Here is a 21,157-nt window from a genome sequence, read left to right on the forward strand (position 1 = left end):
ACTTATCAGATACTAAGCATATGGCTTCACACTCCTAGCCACAAATCACACAAAGATTATTCCCCTTTTTGAGAACCCTGGTGATGTTTTAATAGGTCTCTCTCCCTCCCTCCCCCACTTCCACCCAAACATCCCTATCAGGTCTCCTGCACATCTCTTTTCTGCTTGAACTATCTTGGACTCTGGCCTTGTTGACTGGATTATGAGTCCCGTTATTAGATTGTAAACTCCTTGAAGGCAGAGAGCATCTTTGGTCTCTTTCTGTATCCCCACATTTTAGCATAGTGATAGTGACATATGGTAGGCTCTTAGTCAACGTTTATTCACTGACTGAAGGTAGAAGTTTCTCTGAAAGTGGGAGAGATGCCCCATCAAAACTGTGGCAAGAGGAGGAAAGGAGATGCCCATTGGGTATTAGGCCCAGGAAAGCCAAGGAGTAGCATGGAACTTAGAGTTATCAAAAATCAGAGCAGTCAAAAGGAGTAAAAAAGGCAAACACATAGGAGAGATGATAATAGGAAATATCAACATTTGAATGTTAGGCAAGACTTGGTGGTTCTGCCAATGGATTCTTCTATCTTTCTTGTTAAGGCAGGAAGTAATCCCAGGGTGAAGGCATGAATGTGACTAAATGAGGCTGAAAGGGGAAGCAACAGTTGATAGCAACTAAAAGCAGACCCTGACAGGTAAAGAAACCAGGTACCAGGCTGAAATGGTTCCTTCGTACACTCTATACCATACCTCTTTTCTGTGCCCCAGGAATCTCAAATCTACTACCAATGGCCCGTGTTGGGCTACTTCTAGTCTCTTGAAGTCTGTAAGAATATGAAATCAATCAACCCAACTAGGTTTTGTGAAGGAAGAAAAAAGATTTCGATAGTATTATTAGAAATAGATGAGTGCTATAAATAAACATATGACTTGAATTTGAATTTATTAGGAAACCAACTGAGAAAAGCAAATTAAGTCACCACTATCTCAGAAACTCAGGCCACTCTCCCAAGGCTAGATTCAGGAACAGGCCAGGATGTCAAGCAAAGTTATATATTGAGTGCCTAGATGACAGAAACTGCCAGTGCCCCAATGCCTATTCAATCAATGCCATATACGGTACCAGCCTTCACTCCAGCAGGGTATCAGCTACCTTAACATATTCCAACTACTTAGCAAGCAGCTAAGAGATGATTCTCTACTGATAGAGATGGAGTCAGGAAGACCCAATTTCAACTCTGGCCTCAAATAATGACTAGTTGTGATGCTGCCTCAGTCTCCTCATTTGTCATGTGGTGACAATAATAAGCACTTGATTCCCGGGGTTGTTCTGAGTATAAAATGATATATTTAAGAGCTTTGCAAACTTTAAAACCCTACAGAAACACTAATCATTATTGCAATTATTAATACCTCCACAGCCACCTGCTGCCACTTTGCCACTTGGGTTAAAATTAAAGACCTGAAACAAAGAAATCCAATGAAATCCTAAAGAGGGGAATGGAAAGATGGGAACTGGCTTTAAGGATCTTCTGATGCCTCTGCAGACTTTTGCCTCATAATGAGCATGGTACAAAAGTGAACCCTGAGTCTAAAGGAAAGACAGCAGGCTTGGTTTATTTACTGTGCGCTTGGGAGGCCTAACCTTGCCTTACCTGCCAACCAATCACTCAAACACCTACTTGAAGGCTTAACAAAATGGAATGGAGAGTGGAATTTCAGTTTTATATTTTGGATGATGCCAAAGTCTGGGTTCCTTTGAAAGTGTTTTGTTTTTTTCCACACCCTGAAAGGAAGTATTAGGGAGCAACCTCATACTAACCTCAAAAAAGATGAGGCCTTTTGCCACCCAGTAGCTATTTCTCAAGGGGACACATGAATTTAGCATTTACTATAAACAGCACTGGGTTCTTATTTCCTGGCTGTCTGTATATCTTGTCTCTCCAACCTCACGAAACTTCTGGAGGGAGACCTCATGGCACCTTAGCACAGTGGGTGCTCAGTAAATATTTGTTGAATAAATGAATAAGAAACACATCAAGACTTAAATTTTATAGATGACAGCATCCTCTCCTCCTCTCAGACTCTCCAAATTTCTAAGTCACCAGTTGCAGCTCAGACAATTCCTAGGACTCACTGCCTCCCAGGCCTATGGTGGAGGGCAAGGGATGGGGGGAGCGTGGGGAAGGGGAACACACAGTTTCTTTCTTCTTTATCTTCTTCCACTCCTTCATAATCCATTCTCCAATCCTGACCTTTCTTCTCTCCATCCCTCCACTTACATACCTCCAGCCCCCTCATCTGAAACCCACTCTTCTAGTCTTTGTTCCATCAACTGCCACAGACACAGAAACATGATTCAAGTCTTGGAACAGAAAGAGATCTGGGGTAATTTAACTCAGCGTTAACCAGTATTACTGAATACTTCTAGTAACATGGAGTTCACTACCTCCCCAAGCAGACATTCGGGGATAATTGTAATTTGTTACAAGGGATAATAACAAGACCTACCCTACCAGGGTCTGTGTGAGGACTGAATAAGATGATACTTGTACTAACATACATTGTATAAGACAACACTTAGCACACTGCTTAGCTCACAGTGAGCACTATGCAAAAGTTAGCTACTCTTTCGTTGTTGTTGTTAGCTGAAATCTGCTAAAATCCATTCCATAAGAATTTCTACAAGTTATTTTAAGTACTTTGAGGATAGAATTTTAAGCACAGAGATCTGCATTCTCTTGAGGTCTCCTCTCCTATATTGATCTCAATTCACTCTTCTTAAAAAAAAAATTGTCATATTTTGTTCTTACTTCACCTAAATTTTACCTGTGTTCCTCCTTCTACCCCTTCCCAGAGAACTATCTCATATAATAAAAAATTTAAATACTTCTAAAAGGTGATTATCCCCTTCCCCTTTCATTCTGAATATCATTTTAGGAGAGACACCAGTCATGTGTCACTTCATTCGTGTCTGGACTCTTCAGGATCCTCTCCTTACCTTCTTCATTGGCACCCTGAGAAATCTCCTTTTTGAGATTAATTAATAACTCCTTCTCTGGACCTACCATTTTGGGATCCCATCTGTGCATCACATCACTCTTGCCTGGACTCTCTACAGAATAATCCTCTTTCTCCATGCCTGCCACATTTGCTTCCTGTCTGTCCCCTTTTCTGGTTTCCCTTAATGTGTGGTATATCCCATTGGACTGTAAGCTACTGAGGGTAGGAACTACTCTCTTGCTTGCTTAGATCTGTAGGCACAGTACATAGCAAAGTGCCTAGAACATAGTAAGCACTTAATAAATGTTTTCATCAATGTGGTCCATCTATTTATCTTTTTCCTTAGTAGAAAATAATTGAGGGGGCAGAGCCAAGATGGCGGACTAGAAAGACACACTTACGCAGGATCCTCCCCACAGCCCATAAAATACCTGTAGAGAGGGACTCTCAACAAATTCTGGAGCAGCAGAAGTGGAGAACAACAGAGTGGAGGAGATTTCCAGCTCACGGTGACCTGAAAGGCCCATGGAAACGTCAGTTGCAACGGACATGGAGCCGAGCGCAGAGCCCAGCCCAGCCTTGGCCAAGCAGCCCGGTGCAACAAAACTCTGGGAGGGGGACACCTCAGGGGCGGAATCTCCAGTCCCAGTGGCGGGGCCTCAGATCCCTTGGCCCACAGGCGCCAAAGGTCAGTGACAGGGTTTAATCAGCAGGCCAGGAAGGGAGAAGGGCTTTCCCACAGCTCCAGCAGCAGGCAGCGGCCACAGACCCTGCACAGCAGCCTGTACGAAAGCTCTGTGCTGGAGTGTAAAAACCCCTGGGGGCATTGAAGAGCTAAGTCTTGCCTCCACCCTGGGTGGAGTCCCTGGCCCAGCTGGTCTTTGTCTCATACTGAATGGCAGCCCTGCCCATCCAGCTTATCTGAAAATCAGCCCCCAGTGCTGACTTGGGAACTGGAGGCCAAGTGGCTGTGGAGAGGTATCTGCTAAGATTCTGGGCATAAAAATCCCTCTCTGTGTCCAGACCAGTACACGCTTGATTGTGCCACCTTGGAGGAACTGAGATCTCACAGATTCCCAGAGTATACCCTATTCTTGACAAAGGACCCAAAAGTCAAGTAACTGGTTGGGAAAATACCCAAAAAAGGGAAAAAAAATAAGACCATAAAAGGTTACTTTCTTGGTGAACAGATATCTCCTCCCATCCTTTCAGATGAGGAAGAACAATGCTTACCATCAGGGAAAGACATAAACGTCAAGGCTTCTGTATCCCAAACATCCAAAATAAATATTCAATGGGCTCAGGCCATGGAAGAGCTCAAAAAGGATTTTGAAAATCAAGTTAGAGAGGTGGAGGAAAAACTGGGAAGAGAAATGAGAGAGATGCAAGAAAAGAATGAAAAGCGGGTCAACACCTTGCTAAAGGAGACCCAAAAAAATTCTGAAGAAAATAACACCTTGAAAAATAGGCTAACTCAATTGGCAAAAGAGGCTCAAAAAGCCAATGAGGAGAAGAATACTTTAAAAAGCAGAATTAGTCAAATGGAAAAGGAGGTCCAAAAGCTCACTGAATTAAATAGTTCTTTCAAAATTAGAATGGAACAGATGGAGGCTAATGACTTCATGAGAAACCAAGAAATCACAAAACAAAACCAAAAGAATGAAAAAATGGAAGATAATGTGAAATATCTCATTGAAAAAACAACTGACCTGGAAAATAGATCCAGGAGAGACAATTTAAAAATTATGGGACTACCTGAAAGCCATGATCAAAAAAAGAACCTAGACATCATCTTTCATGAAATTATCAAGGAAAACTGCCCTGATATTCTAGAACCAGAGGGCAAAGTAAATATTGAAAGAATCCATCGATCACCTCCTGAAAGAGATCCAAAAAGAGAAACTCCTAGGAACATTGTGGCCAAATTTCAGAGTTCCCTGGTCAAGGAGAAAAAACTGCAAGCAACTAGAAAGAAACAATTTAAGTACTGTGGAAATACAATCAGGATAACAAAAGATCTAGCAACTTCTTACATTAAGGGATCAAAGGGTGTGGAATATGATATTCCAGAAGTCAAAGAATCTAGAACTAAAACCAAGAATCACCTATCCAGCAAAACTGAGTATAATATTTCAGGGGAAAAAATGGTCTTTAAATGAAATAGAGGACTTTCAAGCATTCTTGATGAAAAGAGCAGAGCTGAAAAGAAAATTTGACTTTGAAACACAAGAATTAAGAGAAGCATGAAAAGGTAAACAGCAAAGAGAAGTCATAAGGGACTTACTGAAGTTGAACTGTTTACATTCCTATATGGAAAGACAATATTTGTAACTCTTGAAACTTTTCAGTATCTGGGTAGTTGGTGGGATTACACACACACACACACACACACACACACACACGCACGCACGCACGCACGCACGCACAGAGACAGAGAGCACAGAGTGAATTGAACAGGAAGGGATCACATCATATCTTAAAAAATGAAATTAAGCGGGGAGAGAGAAATATATTGGGAGAAGACAGGGAGAAATGGAATGAAGCAAATTATCTCTCATAAAAGAGGCAAGCAAAAGACTTTTCAGTGGAGGGCAAAAGAGGGGAGGGGAGAGAAAAACATAAAGCTTACTCTCATCAATTCGACTAAAGGAAGGAATAAAATGCACACTCATTTTGGTATGAAAACCTATCTTACAATACAGGAAAGTGGGGGAGAAGGGGATAAGCAGGGTGAGGGGGATGATGGAAGGGAGGGCAGTGGGAGGAGGGAGCAATTTGAAGTCAACACTCTTGGGGAGGGACAGGATCCAAAGACAGAACAGAAGCAATGGGGGGCAGGAGACGAGGGAGGGAAATATAGTTGGTCTTACACAACATGACTATTATGGAAGTCATTTGCAAAACTACACAGATATGGCCTATATTGAATTGCTTGCCTTCCCAAAGGGAATGGGGGGAGGAGGTAGGGATGAAGAGAAGTTGGAAGTCAAAGTTTTAGGAACAATTGTCGAGTATTGTTCTTACTACTAGCAAATAATAAAACAAGTAATGGGGTATAGAAAGTTATCTGGCCCTACACGTCAAAAGAGAAGATGGGGACAAGGGAACGGAGGGACGTTAGAAGAGAGGGCAGATTGGTGATAGGGGCAATTAGAATGTTCGGCGTTTTGGGGTGGGGGGAGGGGAGAAATGGGGAGAAAATTTGGAACCCAAAATTTTGTGAAAATGAATGTTATAAGTTAAATAAATAAATTTTAAAAAATAAACAAAAAAAAAGAAAATAATTGAGTATTTCTGCCTTCTGTTAACATCATACCATCTAGCTCCCCACTGTCACTTCTAGGTTCTCCTCTTTCCTCCTTCACTCAACGACCTCTCTTTCTTTCAGATCCATACTATTCGTATCCACTACCCAATCAAAATCCTGGTAGCACTTGTTTACAGATTCCCTTCCTTCTTCAGTGAGCTTGATATCTGGCTTACAATTTGTCTCTCCTTATTAGTTCTCCTTCAGATACCTTAACCACTTAGTTCCTCAACCCTCTCACCTCTCATGAGCTACCCCTCCACCCTGCCTCAGACACATATAAAGATGGTCACTCCCTTGATCTTACCATCACCGACTAATATACCACCTCACCATTCCCCTGAAACTGCTCTCTTCAAAGTGATTAATCTCCTAATCTGCCAAATCCAATGGCCTTTTCTCTCTTCTCATCCTCGTTGACCTCTGTGTAGATTACTCTCTCCTCTTTGATACTCTCCTCTCTAGGTTTTTAGGAACTGATCCCTCCTAGTTCCCCTCCTACCTTTGTGACCACTCCTCCACCTCCTTTGCTGGATCCTCCTCCAGGTCAACATGTTCTCTAACCATAAGTGTCCCTCAGGGCTCTCTTCTCTTTTCCCTCTATACTTTTTCACTTGGTGATCTCATCAGTTCCCATGGATTTAATCTTCATCTCTATGCTGATGATTCTCAAATCTACCTTTTCTACCCCAATCCCTCCCCTGATCTTCAAGCTCACATCTTCAACTGCCTTTCAGACATTTCAAACTGGATGTCCAGTAGACATATGAAATTCAATATGTCCAAAATAGAATTCATTTTCTTTCTCCCTAAATTCTCTCTGCCTTCTACCTTCTTTATTACTACAGAAGGAAATTCCATCCTCCTAGTTCCTCAGGCTCACAACCTAGGAATCCTTAATATCTCCCCCCTTCCCAACACATCCAAGCTGTTGCCAAGGCCTGTTGATTTCACCTTTTCAACCTCTTTCAAATATACCCCCTTATCTCCTCTGACATTGCCACCACTTTGGTGCAAGCCCATATCACCTCGTGCCTAGACTATTGTACCAGCCTACTATAGGTCTGCCTGCCTCAAGTCTCTTCCCACTCCAATCAGCCACTAACGTGAGCTCCTAAAACACAGGTATGATCATGTCACTGCCACTCAATAAACTCCAGTGGCTTCCTACTGCCTCCAGGAGCAAAATCAAAATGCTCCGTTTGGCATTCAATCTAGCCCCCTCCTACCTTTCTGGTCTCCTTACACCTTACTCCCAAACATGCACTGTTTGATTCAGTGACACTGGCCTTCTGACTCTTCCAAGAACGAGACGTTCCATCTCTTAGCTCCTAGCATTTACTCTGGCCCCATGCCCAGAATGCTCTCCCTCCTCTGCTCTGACTACTGACCTCCCTGGCTTCCTTTAGGTCCTAACTAAAGCCCTACAGGAAGCTTTCCCCAATCTCTCTTAACTCTAGCGCCTTCCCTCTGTTAATTATTTCCTATTTATCCTGCATAGAACTTGCTTTGCATATATTTATTTGCATGTGTCTGCACCATTAGATTGTAAGCTCCTTGAGAACAGACATTGTCTTTTTGCCTATTTTTGTATCCCCAGTATACTGCCTGGCACATAGAAGGTACTTAATAAATGTTGACTGATTAAATTGACAGAACTTGGTAACAAATGGAGATGGAGGATGAGAGTGAGGAGTCAAGGATGATACTTAGCTTTCAAGCCTGGGTGGCTGAGATGATGGTGGTGCAAAATTCTGGCAGTTAGGAAAAGGGAAGGTGGCAGTTAGGAAAGGGGAGGGTTTGGGGGCAAAGATGATGAGTTCTATTTTGGACACAATTTATAACTCCAATGAGCATGTGTAAAATATTGACCACACAAAGACAAAACCAAGCCTTCTTTATACCAGAGAAGCTAACATTCCACTTAATTGCTCTTTGTTTCAGGTGTGTAAGTGCTGACTGTCCTGTTAGACTGTGAGTTCTAGTACAGTACCTCCTAGCACCTATCATGGGCACAAAGCAGGTGCTCAGACATACCAAGGAACTCCAGGGACCTAGAGGGCTATGTAATCTTATCCTGATATATGGTTTTCCTGATGGAGACTCTAAATGATAAGGAAAAACATCATCACTGGGTGTGAAACAGAGAGGGTGGGGATATAGGGAAGGGGTAAAAGTAAGGTGTTGAACAAAATGAAAAGATGTTTAAGGGAAGGAAATGAAACAGAAAGAACTCCTCCAAAAAAAAATCCTAAACAAAAACTCACCTGACTCTGGGCGGAAAAAATGACTTGCAGAATGTCTTCTTTTATTATCAAACCCCATACTTAAATCTGCTCCTCTGATAGAAATCGTTTGAATTCAGGCCACCTCCCAAAGCAGATGAGATCTTTCCATCACAGATTCTCAGAGACAAGAGAGTAAAAAGGATCAACCAGTCCAAACTCATCATTTCACAAAAACTAAGGTTGAATTGTCCAAGATCAGATTCCTGGCTTATTAACTCTTAACTTAATGCCATTTGGAACTGCCATCACCTTGCCTCTTCTTAAATGGCAAATGCTAGAAATCACAATCAACAATCTTAAATGTTCTAAGTCTGGGACTCAGATTTCTCCAGGTGTGCATGCTCAGGTTTCTATGGAGTGCTTACAACGCATCTCTTCAGACACACCGCTCTTCAACTTTGCCCCAGTTACTGCATAATTTATAGTCCCATCAGTAGGAGGGTCAATGGAAAGGAACTTTATTTGAACTCTGTATAATTTAGTCTGGGCCTTGCGAAGTGGCATTTCACAATGAAGCATGTTGAAGAAAGCATAGAATTTGCAGAGAAAGGAATTCTTTCTCCTTCCTCTTCCCCCCTCATCTCCCATGAGGGCCTCCTTTCTCCCTCCTGCCCAATATGCATCCAATTCACTGAAAGCTACTACAGCTATTCATTTAAAGCAAAGTGATGTCAACTACATAGAACTGACAGAATGAGCTATAATGGACTGGACTTTTTTTTGCCCTTCCCTTCACTCCACCTACTTTTCCAAGCTCTTGTTTTAGCTTTGGGATTTCAAGCATGCCACACTGGTGACTTTCAACTGCATTCATGCATGCAATTTCAGAAACTCAAGTAAAGAAACTATATCCTCTTCTGTTCTGTTCTCATTGGAATTGTGTCCAAAATGGAACTCCTTATTTTTACCCCCAAACCCTCCCCCTTCCTCACTTCCCAAATTTTGCACCACCATCATCCCAGCCAGCCACTTGGAAGCTAAGTGTCATCCTTGACTCCTCACTCTCATCCTCTACAACCATTTCCGTTGCCAAGTTCTGTCCAATGAATCAACTGACATTTATTAACTTCATCCCCCTATCCAAACATAAAATATGCTAGAGGCAGCTGGTGGTACGTAGAGTGCTGGGTCTGGAGTCAGGAACACCTGAGCTCAAATCCAGTGTCAGATGCTTACTAGTTGTGTGGCCAAGGGCAAATCACTTAACCTCTGTCTGCCTCAATTTCCTCAACTGCAAAATGGGGATCACAATACTCTTGGGTTTTTTGTGAGTCAAGTGAACACATAGTAAGCATTTAATAAACACTTTTTTCCTTCCTGCTGGTGAGCCACTAGAGAACCTGTGATCTTGAACATTCATAGGCCCATTGTGGGTGTTCTGAGAAGGTTGTCTTTTCAAGGAGGAGAGTATAAAAGCTGGCTTGAAGCTTAACACTGAAAAAACAAAGAGTTTGGTAACTGGTCCCATCACTTCCTGGCAAACAGAGGGAGAAGAAATGGAAACAGGGTCTGGTTTCATACTCTTTGGCTCAAAGATCACTGCAGATGGTGACTGCAGCCACAAAATTAAAAGACATTTGCTCCTTGGAAGGAAAGCTATGGCAAATCTGGACAGAATACTAAAAAACAAAGACATCATTTTGCTGACAAAGGTCCATATTGTCAAAGCAATGGTTTTCTCCAGTAGCAATGTATGAGTGTGAGAGTTCGACTATAAGGGAAGTTGAGCGCCACAAAATCAATGCTTTTGAATTGTGGTGCTAGAAAAGAATTTGGAGAGTCCTTTGGACAGCAAGGAGATCAAATTAGTCAATACTTAAATTAATTCAGGCTACTTTTTGGAAGGTCAAATATTGAAGCTAGAGCTTAAATACTTTGGCCATATAACAAGAAGATGGGACACATTAGCAAATATACTGATGTTGGGAAAGGTTGAAGGCTAAAGGAAAAGGGTCAGCAGGGGAGGAGATGAGTATATAGCATCATGGAAACAATGAACATGAACTTGGACAGACTTCAAGAGATAGGGGAGGAAAGAAGGGCCTGGTAAGCTTGTCCATGGGGTCGTGAAGAGTCTGACATGACTGAATGACTGAACAACCACAAAAAGATTATCGGAGGGCACTGAGTACAACTCATATCTAGGGCTGTATCTAACTCATCTTAAACAAATCCTCTCCATATATAACTATAGACAAAGATATTCCATTATTGAACCTAATTAAAATCCTAAATGATGAACCTCATGGTTCATCATTAGCAGTGGCAGAGCCATCCAAAGTCCTCAGATTTGCTGCTGACTCAGGTTTCTCTGCTTGACGTATATGCCCTACATTAATTATCATGGTAGCTCAAGGTGGATTCCTATTCACACAAAGATCTACAGGGTTGAGTAGGTAGCATATTGATGGTGTAGAAGGAGTTTCAGCACGATACAGTTGAAAAATTCTTTGGTCTTGAAGTCAGAAGAATGGATCTGAGGTCTGTAATGCTTGTCAGAGATGTAACCCAAGTCAAGTCACTTAACCTTGAACCCTCAGTTTCCTCATTTGTAAAATGAGAACGGTAATGCTTCCACTACCATAAACACAGGGTTGTCAAGAGAAAAGTACTTTGTATACCATGAAGGCAGGAGTTCTTAACTGCCTTTATGTCATGGGCTTCTTTGGCAGCCTGGTAAAGCCTATGAACCCCTTCTTAGAATGTTTTTAAACATGGATAATAAAATGGGATTGCAACAGAAACCAATTATATTAAAATATAGTTATAAAAGATTTTTTAAGTCCATGGGCCCCTTTGTTAAAGGGATTAAGAACCTCTGCTTTAAAGAATGATCCAACTCTGAGTTAATAATAGACATTTCAATAATCCTGCACTAACTAGCTTCAAGAAAATCCTTTCCAACTCCAAAATGGATGAGTCAGTTTCCAGAAATTAAAATTAGCCCCTCAGTTGAAACTCAAATCTTATTCCCAAAGTAAGTCTTGACTTTAAACAAAACAAGTCTGAACTTATGCAGAACTGAGGTACAAAGTAGTACTTATCACTGACTCCCCACCACATGCTTTCTATGGGTTCCTGGAGAACAGTCAGTGATAGGACCGTGAGCTGTGACGGATCATTAGGTAATGGGTAAGGGACCAGTACTAAGACAGCCAGGAGGACAAAGAGATTGGGGTTTAAACTAAGAACGATCCAAAACTAGATCAGTTGTCTGGAATCAAAAATCCTGAAAGTTGCTCAAAAGTCTGACAGATATGAATACGAGGCAGGGATCAATGCAAACTGTAGGTAGTTAGCTGGGAACCAGGAGGACACAGTTAGTGAAGAACAAAGCAAAACACGAGGTCAGAAATCGAGATAGGTAGGAAGCAGGAGATGCAGTAGAATTGTAGGCATAGGATAAAATGAATAGGTTGGAGGGTGTCTCAAAGGTTTCAGGTCTTCATTAGCTATTACTTACCAAGAGGCTCTCTGGGACTGGCAGAGAAGCATCTATTTAGGAATCTAACAGGAAAGGGTCAGGACGTCACCTGCCCAGACAGTGCCCTCTCCCCCATACAGGTCAGAGGGATGGGTAAACAGGAACATCAACTTCTAGACAGAGTTCTTAACATGAGGTCCGTGGGCTTGTTTTGTTTTGATAACTGTATTTCAATATAATTGGTTTCTTTTGTGTTTTATTTTATCGACTTAAAAAACATTGCTCTGAGAAGGGATCCATACATAGGCTTCATCAGATCGCCAAAGGGTTCCACGACACACAAAATTGCTTAAGAACCACCGACCTAAAATGACTGATGGATCCATGGATCCACTCCCCACCCCTTTCCTGCAACGTGAAACCTGAGAAATTCTACCAACCCTGTACTTTAATCCAGTTTACTCATAATTGGTACATTCAAAAGGTACCTGCAGTCAGGGCATTTGAAAAAGGTTTTGGTTCCCTCTGCTCTTCTGAGAATAAAACAATGCTACTCCTAAATTCTGTGGACCTGGCTTTTAATTCTAGACAGGGCTAATTCCTGGACATAATGTGTGTTGCTTTGTCTCTCAGAAAGCAAAATGGACCAGCAAAGAATTAAGTGACCAGTGGAACTGACTGGCAGATACACCCTTGCCTCCTTTTTTATGGTGGATAGCTATATTCTTATTCCTTCAAGTACCTACTGAGTGCCCAGGCACTGTCCTTAGATGATGGGGATACAAGTACCAAAAAAAATGAAACAATCTGGGCTCAAAATGAGCTTTTATTTTCATGACAAGATCCTTCTAAAACTATGCTTATTTAGGACGCTACGGGTATGTAGGCAGTCATTAGAAATCACTGATTGTCTAGATCTTTCCATCAGTCCTAAATTCATCCCTAAATTGACTCTTTCAAAAATCCATGACTGTTTTCCTGATTTTATTCAACTCCCATGCCATTAACTCCTTAGCTGCTCTCTGGGCCTTCACTGAATGGGTACTTGTTCCTCCATCTCCAGCTGGATTCCTGACCCTCCTTTCTAGTACTGACTTGAGTGATCTTGTCTTTCCTGATCATCACAGGGGCTAGAGCCTACTTCTCCCTCAACTAAAATTATCTTGTGTTTTCTTGGTATGTTCTTTTGCACTTACCTACAAATGTAGATAATTTTTTTTTGCATGGTGCCTCTTCCAAATAGAATATAAGTTCCTTGAAGGTTGTGACTGTTTTTGCCTTTCTCTGTATCACCAGCCCTTAGCAGGACACCTCACACATGGTAAGCATTTAATAAATGCTTGCTGGCCCGTTAACTGACAAATTGTTTCCCCAACAGAATGTAAGCTTCTTGAGGTGAGAGAATGTCATCTTTTTTTGCATTCCCAGGGCCTGGTACATAGTAGGCACTTGTTGTTTGCTGCTTGATTAATGGGCTGTTCAGAGTTGTCCTCAAGTTCTCAGACTCCAGCGATCTCTACTCAAGTTCCTTTCAATCCTGTCAGTCTCAATTCCCCACCATGGGCCAGGAGAAGTGCTAAGAAGGACCCGAATAACTAAGCAATTCTGCCTTATTTAGGAAGCTTTTATACATCTCCTATAAGGACCGAGGCTAATCCCTAAATGTGGCTAGCTCAAGACCTACAGATGGAAGTTAGAGGGAAACATCTGACTAGCGACAATAATTATGAACTAACATTTCCATAGACTTTAAGGTTTGCAAATCGCTTTGCACAATTACTGATATCACCACAGCCCTGTGATGTAGATATCATTGTTATCCTCACTTTACAAATAAAGACCCCAGGGTTCAGAGAGACTAAATGATGTACTTGTGCAGAGTAACACAGATAAGCATCAGAGACAGAATTTGAATTCGGGTCTTTATGACTCCAAGACCTCCATTTTATCCAGTCCACCAGCAGTGTCAAACTCAAATAGAAACAGCATCCACTTTCAGAGAAACCTGGAAACACTTAAATGAACTGATGCTGAGTGAAATAAACAGAACCAGGAGAACACTATACACAGTAACAGCAACATGTGATGACTAACTTTGACAGACAGCTCTTCTCAGATATTTAACGAATGATCCAAGACAATTCCAAAAGACTCATAATGGAAAATGCTAAGGAGTCTGAATACAGATCAAAGCATACTATTTTCACTTTTTTTTGGTTTTTGTTTCTTCTTTCTCGTGGTTTTTCCCTTTTGTTCTGATTCTTCTTTCACAACATGACTATTACGGAAATATGTTTAACATGATTATACATGTATAATTCTTTACTGTTGTGGGGAGGGATGAAGGAAGAGAAGAAGAGAGGAAACTTTGGAACTCAAAATTTTACAAAAATTAATATTGAAAAGTATCTTTATATGAAATTAGAAAAAAAATACTATTATGGAAAAAAAAAAGAAACAGCATCAACTAAACCTACATAAAGATACCTGAAGGCTGCATACTGACAGTTTTCAAATATAACATTATCTATGTTTTATTACATTTTTATATATTTTGTTAAATATTCCCAATTACATTTTAATGTGGTTTGGGCCTCACTCAGAAGTGTGGTCACTTCACTGAGGCCATATAGTTGACACCTATGAAGTACACCATACTGTGGGGAAGGTATAAAAAAGAAAAAAAATTCAATCAAGTGTATGTTTGGAGAGTACTGGGCATATGTTTAAAACTCTTCTATGGAGGCATAAGTACCATTTGGTCAGCTAACAAGACAGTCAGTCAACAAGCATTTATTATGCCGATGAAGATGAGATCTGAAGCTTAGAAAAAAATTAATTACTTTTCTAGTCAGAGCAGAAAAACCCCTGATGTAGTCTAGTCTATGCCATTCAGGAATCTGAGACTTCCAGCATTATCAACCAATTCCCAGAAAAGTCTGTTTTTATTTTCCAGAACAATTTTCACAAAATCCAGAGCACCTGACATCCAGAATGCTATTCTGAATGAAACCAGATCCAACACCTCCTATAGAAACCTTCACAGGAAGAGAAATTAAAAGGCGTTTAGAAAAAGTCCATGTGGATCTCTAAGCAATGGAAAGCATAAGATCTGGAGTTAAATGAGGGGGAGGTTTGTGGTAGTAAAGATTTGAGATTAAGCATTATCCTTTGTTTGGCTTAACACTAAACAAAATCCCACAACAATAAGGTTTACAAAATCAATTACCACATGCCTGTCCCTCCAAATCAGTCCTTAATGTGAGTCATGGTGAAGACCAATAAGGTTCAAAGAAATGAACTAAGGCCAAAGCATCAGCCTTAGCTTCAAATTTCTGGGCTTTTGCTGTTTTAAATTATGCTTCCATGTTGCTTCCATGAAACTCTTGGCTCAGCTTTGCAATGGAAAAATTATTTTTGCAGTCTGAGCCATAGTCATTTGTATGAAGGTATAACCATCCTGAAAGTTTTGTCCTTTTGTGGGTCTTAACTCATTCTAGTAAAGAGTTTGTTTGCAAAAAAACAAACAAATCCATCAGTTTTATTTCTCTTTCTGATAAAACAACTTTGCAAAGAGATGGCACTCTATACCCGTCAAAGTTTCTGTTAGGTCTGAAGGAAGGAAAGAATGTTTGTGTTTGTGCATCTATATCAAATCAAATAAGATTATTAGACTTTTCGTTGTTTTTAGTTATCTGTACTCACTTCTTTCTCTCTTAGACTAGATCATTGAGGGGTGACTCTAAGTCATCCATTTAGAACTGGTTACATCAGTTGGTTTTGACAGTATTAATGAGGATGGTAATTCAGACTGTATATCTACTATACCTGGCACAAAGCAGGCACTTAATAACAGCTTGTTGATTATAGATAGCCTAATTAACTGATGGGACCCTTGGCCTCAAAAAGAGAAAAATTGTGCTGCCCAGCCACAGAGTGATCCTCATCCCAAATATAGATTGACTCCTCATTATGCCCATCTATTTCACAGATCCATGTTGTTGGTCCCAATGACAGAAAGCATGGATGGCTCAGCACAAGTTCAACCCTGCTAATAGAGACAAATTAATTAATGTGCATAACCCACAGAAAAGAAACATGATATCTATATACAAGAATGGCAGTTGGTTCTCCTTGTTCATTTGTTTTTCTATTTCACAACATATCTATCTAACAGGTGTGTGAACTGGTAATGGGGGAAGGAGATATAAAGACAGCTGTCAAAGTGATTTTCCTAAAGTACAGGTTGGCCTATATCAGTCACTCATTGAACTCCAATTGCTCCCTCTTGGGTGTATGTAGAGTGTGTCTATGTATATATATATATATACACACACATACATATATATGCACACACACATATGTATATATGTATACACACACATAAAGTCCTTTGTTTAGCATATTGTCGTCATAACTTGGCCCCTTTCTAGCCTTCTTAAGCTTTACTTTCCTCCATAAACTCTATGATCCACAAACACTGGGCAGCCTGTAGTTCCACAAACAGGACATTATATCTCCAGTTTCCACCTGGGTGCCTCAAAATTCGCTATCCCCATGCCTGGAATGCTCTCTTTCCCCACGTCTGCCTTGTATTTTCTCTGACTCTCTTCAAGTCAGCTCAAATCTCATCTTTTACAAGAGGCCTTCTGGTCCCTCAGCTGCAATGAATGCCTTCCTCTCTAAGTTTACCTTCCATCCACTCTGTATATATCTCAGATGCACCTCATCTTGTAATTTATGTGTCTCTCCCATACAGAACGTGAACTTGTCAAGGGAAATGCCTTGTTTTGCCTTTCTTTGTTATCTCCAGCCTTAACAAAGTGTCTGGCACATAATAATCACTTAAGAAATCCTTTTTTAACTGGATGATAGACTACAGGTGGGAAGGAGAGGTAACAGGAAAGGTTCACACCAGTGAATTGAACAGAATTTCAAGGAGAGCTGCTAGGTGGGGAGGGGAGATAGTGAAGGGAGAAAACGGGAAGTTACAGAACGCTTCCCAAGGAGTAAGTTTACTACCATTGGTAAACTCTCAAACCTCAGATCCAGGACCTTGTAGGAAGGGGGAATTCATTACTTCTGGACACAGGGCTGAGAGTCATCCAGGATCATCAGCCTCCCCAAAATCTCTTTCCACTAGCACCAAGAGTCTTATCTCTGGAAGTGTTTAATTGATAGGCAATCAAGCACTCCAGTGTCTGTCAAGAAAAAAACAAACAGGAACATGAAAAACTGGACAGGAACAAAAAGACTAAACAACAAACATAATCTCCTTGATCTCACCTCGAGCCCTTTTCTCCTATACTATGCATTTGTATTTTACTTATTTCTGCCCTAGGAGATAGTCCCAGCCCTACTCCTGAAATTACACAGAACAAGAAACTGATGCACCCATAATTCCCCAGCTTTTTTCATAATATAGATATTAACTTCCCTTCCCCATTCCCATCAGGATCCTGACTGTTTATTTAAAGCATTTCTTGGCTACAAAGTTCTCTCTCCTTCCTCTGAAGTCCTATAGAGTCTTTATTGTGTCTTTAGTGTCTAACAACACGCATTTGACATCTAATCACAATCATTTATTTTAGCTACATGTCACCTCTCCACCTAGACTATATTATTCTAGAGGCAGGAAGGTGGCACAATGGAGAGAGTGCTGAGCCTAGAGTCAGACCCTGAGTTCAAATTTGGCCCCAGCCACTTACTATCTGTGGGACCTTGGGCAAGTTACTTAATCTCTTTCTGCCTCATTTTCCTCAAATGGAAAATGGGATAATAGTAACACCTCCCTCTCAGGGAGGTTGTGAGGATAAAGGGAGATATTTGTAAAACACTTACCACAGTTCCTAGCACATATTTTAAGCACAATATAAATGCTAGCTATTACTTTACTTATTTATCAATATATTATAAAGGCACAGACTTTCATTACATGCCCCATAGCACCCAGCACAGTACTGGGTGAACAGTAATGGAATATGACATCCATAGAAATAATAACACAGAGTAAGGACAAAGGAGAGGTGTAAACAAAATGATATGTCATAAAGATCACTGCTGAGAAGGATGGGGCGTGGATCAGAGAAGGCTTCCTGGAAGAGGTAGTATTTGAATTGTGGGTTAAAGGATGCCTATCAGTGAGAAAACTCATTTTACCAGGTTTTGTGAAGTGAGACGTAAACTCAACACAAAAGGAAGGCAATATCTTTCTAAATAGAATATTTCTGAATATGTGCTTACCAGAGCATTAAATACACTATTAAAAGTCCTTGGGGAAACTGCTGCAGCTAAAGCAACAACTTTCCAAACATACTGTTTTAAAGAAAGCTTTCCTTCATGGAAGTCACTGGGACAACCTAGATTGATTTACCGTATTTCTTCGAAGTACAACAGTAAAACCTAACCACCTAAATTCATACTCATGGGGAAGGTAACTCAGAACTGCTGAAAAAACTGAAGGACATCACTTTTAGCTACAAGTGTTGTTTTCAAAGAGGTAGACAATAACACGGGCTGTTTGGACAAAGGTGTGTCAACAAGAGTCTTCTAGAATCCAGACCGTAATGATTGGATTTGAACAATCTGTAATATCACTCTGTGTTCACGTGCAAACAGCTTACTTACAGAAACAAGAATTTAGGAACTGGTGAAAGTTTACTTTCTCAAGCCGGCTGCTAATGGCCCTTCCCGACCAAGAGTCAGGTGAAGCTGTCCAGGCCGACACGGCGGCCTCCGCACGTCACAACCCCGCCAGTTTCCCAGAAGAGAAGCCTCCGGCCCCTCCTCACCCCAGCCGGAGCCCGGATCATCCCGGTATTTACAAGCCCACTCCAGCCGCCCCGAGAGCTCGGCCTGTCAGGGAAAGGCTGAGTCAGCCCTAACGAGAGGGGAGAGAAAAGCCACCCGGCCTTCCCGGCTCGGAAGAGCATCCAGCGGGGCTCGGGCTGCGAGGGCAGCCTGGGGCTGGACCCGAGGGCGGCGGCTTCTGCCGGGGGAGCCGCTCGCTGCAGCCGCGGAGCTGCCTTCTTTGTGCACGCCTCCCTTCAGCAGGGAGCGTGGGGACGAGGGGGGCAGAGGAATGCAGCCCCGTGCCCGCGCCAAGCCGCGAAGGGCTGAGCGCCGTGGGTTGTGTCGGGCACGCTCCCAAGCCCAGCCTTGGACAGGGTGGGCGGCAGGAAAACACGCTCCGTCTGAACTCCATCTCCCGGGCTCGGCTCGGGTGACGGCGCGGAGGGGCCGAGCCCCCCTCTCCGGGGAAACCCTACGACGTGAAGCGCCCTCCTTCCCGGAGGAGGGCAGGACTGGCCGCACGGCCAAGGCTCCCCAACCCACGGGAGCACCACTCTGGACGCCCCGGGCAGGAGGCACTCGAGTCCTGCGTGGCTGGAGGCCTGAATTCTGCAGGGCCAGCCAGACCTCGAGGGAGGGCCGCTCGACGCTGCCCACGGAAGCTGCCCACGGAAGACGCCACCTGTCCGCCCGGCTCCGGGAGGAAAACAAAGGCACGGCAGCACGGTCCGTCCCGGGAGCGGACCCAAGCGGCCCGCCCAGACAGAGAGGGGCGGGGGGCGCGCGGGAAAGGGGAGGGGAGCCCGCCCCGGCCCGCCCCGCTCTGGGCAGGTAGCTGCCCGCGGCCGTCAGGGCTGCCCCAGACGCGGGCGGGACGAGGAACGTCTCCCTCCTTTCTTCCAGGCCCCCCGCACGGGTCCCCCACAACGGATTACAAGTCTAACACATAAAAGGCTGGGGAGCGGCGCCCCCCAACTTCGGACTCGCTCCCGCGCGTCTGCCAGAGGGAAGCCTGCCCCGCCCCACAGCACCCTTCCACGCTGGAGGGGTGGGCAGGGTGCCAGGGGCAAGTGGGGGCGGCTCCCCCGGAGGGTCCCGAACCTCGCCTCTCTCCCCCGCCCCTCCTCACCCACGTCCCGGCCCGCGCCCCCGGGGCAGGCTCACTCACGGGCAGAGCGCAGACCGTCTCCAGCTCCCGCCGATGCGGCCATGCAGGACAGGAGGAGGAGGGGGAGGGAGAGAGGGCTACGGGAGAGGGGCGGGGCCGGAGAGGCGGGGCTAGAGTAGGGGGCGGGGCCGGAGAGGCGGGGCTAGAGGAGGGGGCGGGGCCGAGCCGGGCAGGGGGCCCCGGAACGAGCTCCTGGCGCTCCTGGCCGGCCTCTTCGTCTTTTCCTCTCTCTGGTTCCTGGTGTCCAGTGTGTGATCCTCGGCGTCCCCCCTCCTCTGCACTCACAACTTAACCTAGTCCCGTTACCTACTTGACTCGGGCTAGCGCTTCGGGAATTAGGCAGCAAGTTAAGTAGCTCCGGGACTCCCCAGGACAGACAGACAGACACACCCTTTGTTTTTTCTCTTCTGTGAGCCAATCATCTGAGCAAAAGGTGCAACAAATGCAGGGGATGTTGAGGTATTATTTGCAAGACTTGGCAACTGAGTGGACAGGGAGGCATCCCCTAGCACTCAGCTCCTGCCCGCAGGGGAGACGAGCCAGCACCGCAGCAAAGGTCATACAAAGTAGCACGTAATTGGTACATAATGGAGGTGTAAAGTGCTGAGCATTTCCAAGAGGGAAAATACTAGTTTCTGACTAAATGTAATACAGTGCCCAAAACCCGGATCCTCAGAGATCCTTTAGGATTTCAGGAGGTGAAGACAGGGAAGCCAGGAGGGCCATTTCAGACTTAGGACACTTCTGGGACAGAGAGAGGGGGAGAACACTTGGGGTCTATGCCCAAAAAGAGCAAATCCAGATTGGCCACAACAGGGGGTACACAGGATAGGCTACAAATGTAGGCTGGGGGAAAACCATAAAGGTTCTGGATTCCCAGCTAAACAGTCAAAATCCATAAAGTGTGTTCCTCCCAACCCACCCGCTCCCAATATATTATCAGAGACATAGGTGAAAAATGATTCTGACAGAAGAATGGATTGGAGAGATGAAGCTGCAGCACAGACGTGAAACCATTCAGAGAGAGAAGTGAAATGACCTGACAACTGGAGGGATGAGGGAACTGAGAGAGAAGGAAGAATCAAAGGTGACCAAGCGGAAAAATAGGTAACGAGCCAAAAGGTGGTGTCACTAAAACAAACCAACAAGTCAGAAGAAGGAGCTGGTGTAGCTGAGTGGGTTGG

At 43.4% G+C, this 21,157-nt stretch overlaps 1 protein-coding gene across 5 annotated transcripts in view; it reads right to left on the reverse strand.

The window, feature by feature from the left end:
* Nucleotides 1-20,093, reverse strand: part of STON1 (stonin 1) — a 64,497-nt gene extending 44,404 nt beyond the window's left edge. For 2 of the 5 annotated variants that reach the window (XM_072635632.1, XM_072635637.1), the window contains exon 1: nucleotides 19,974-20,093. The gene's annotated coding sequence lies outside the window, so the exon portion shown is untranslated. Of the gene's footprint in view, nucleotides 1-8,568; nucleotides 8,655-17,054; nucleotides 17,203-18,640; nucleotides 18,793-19,973 lie in introns of those variants that run through there. The other 3 variants (XM_072635636.1, XM_072635635.1, XM_072635634.1) reach the window with 3 other exon arrangements.
* Between the last annotated feature and the right edge of the window lie 1,064 nt (nucleotides 20,094-21,157).

This window comes from Notamacropus eugenii, chromosome 1 (assembly GCF_028372415.1).
Source record: "Notamacropus eugenii isolate mMacEug1 chromosome 1, mMacEug1.pri_v2, whole genome shotgun sequence".
Lineage (NCBI taxonomy): Eukaryota > Metazoa > Chordata > Mammalia > Diprotodontia > Macropodidae > Notamacropus > Notamacropus eugenii.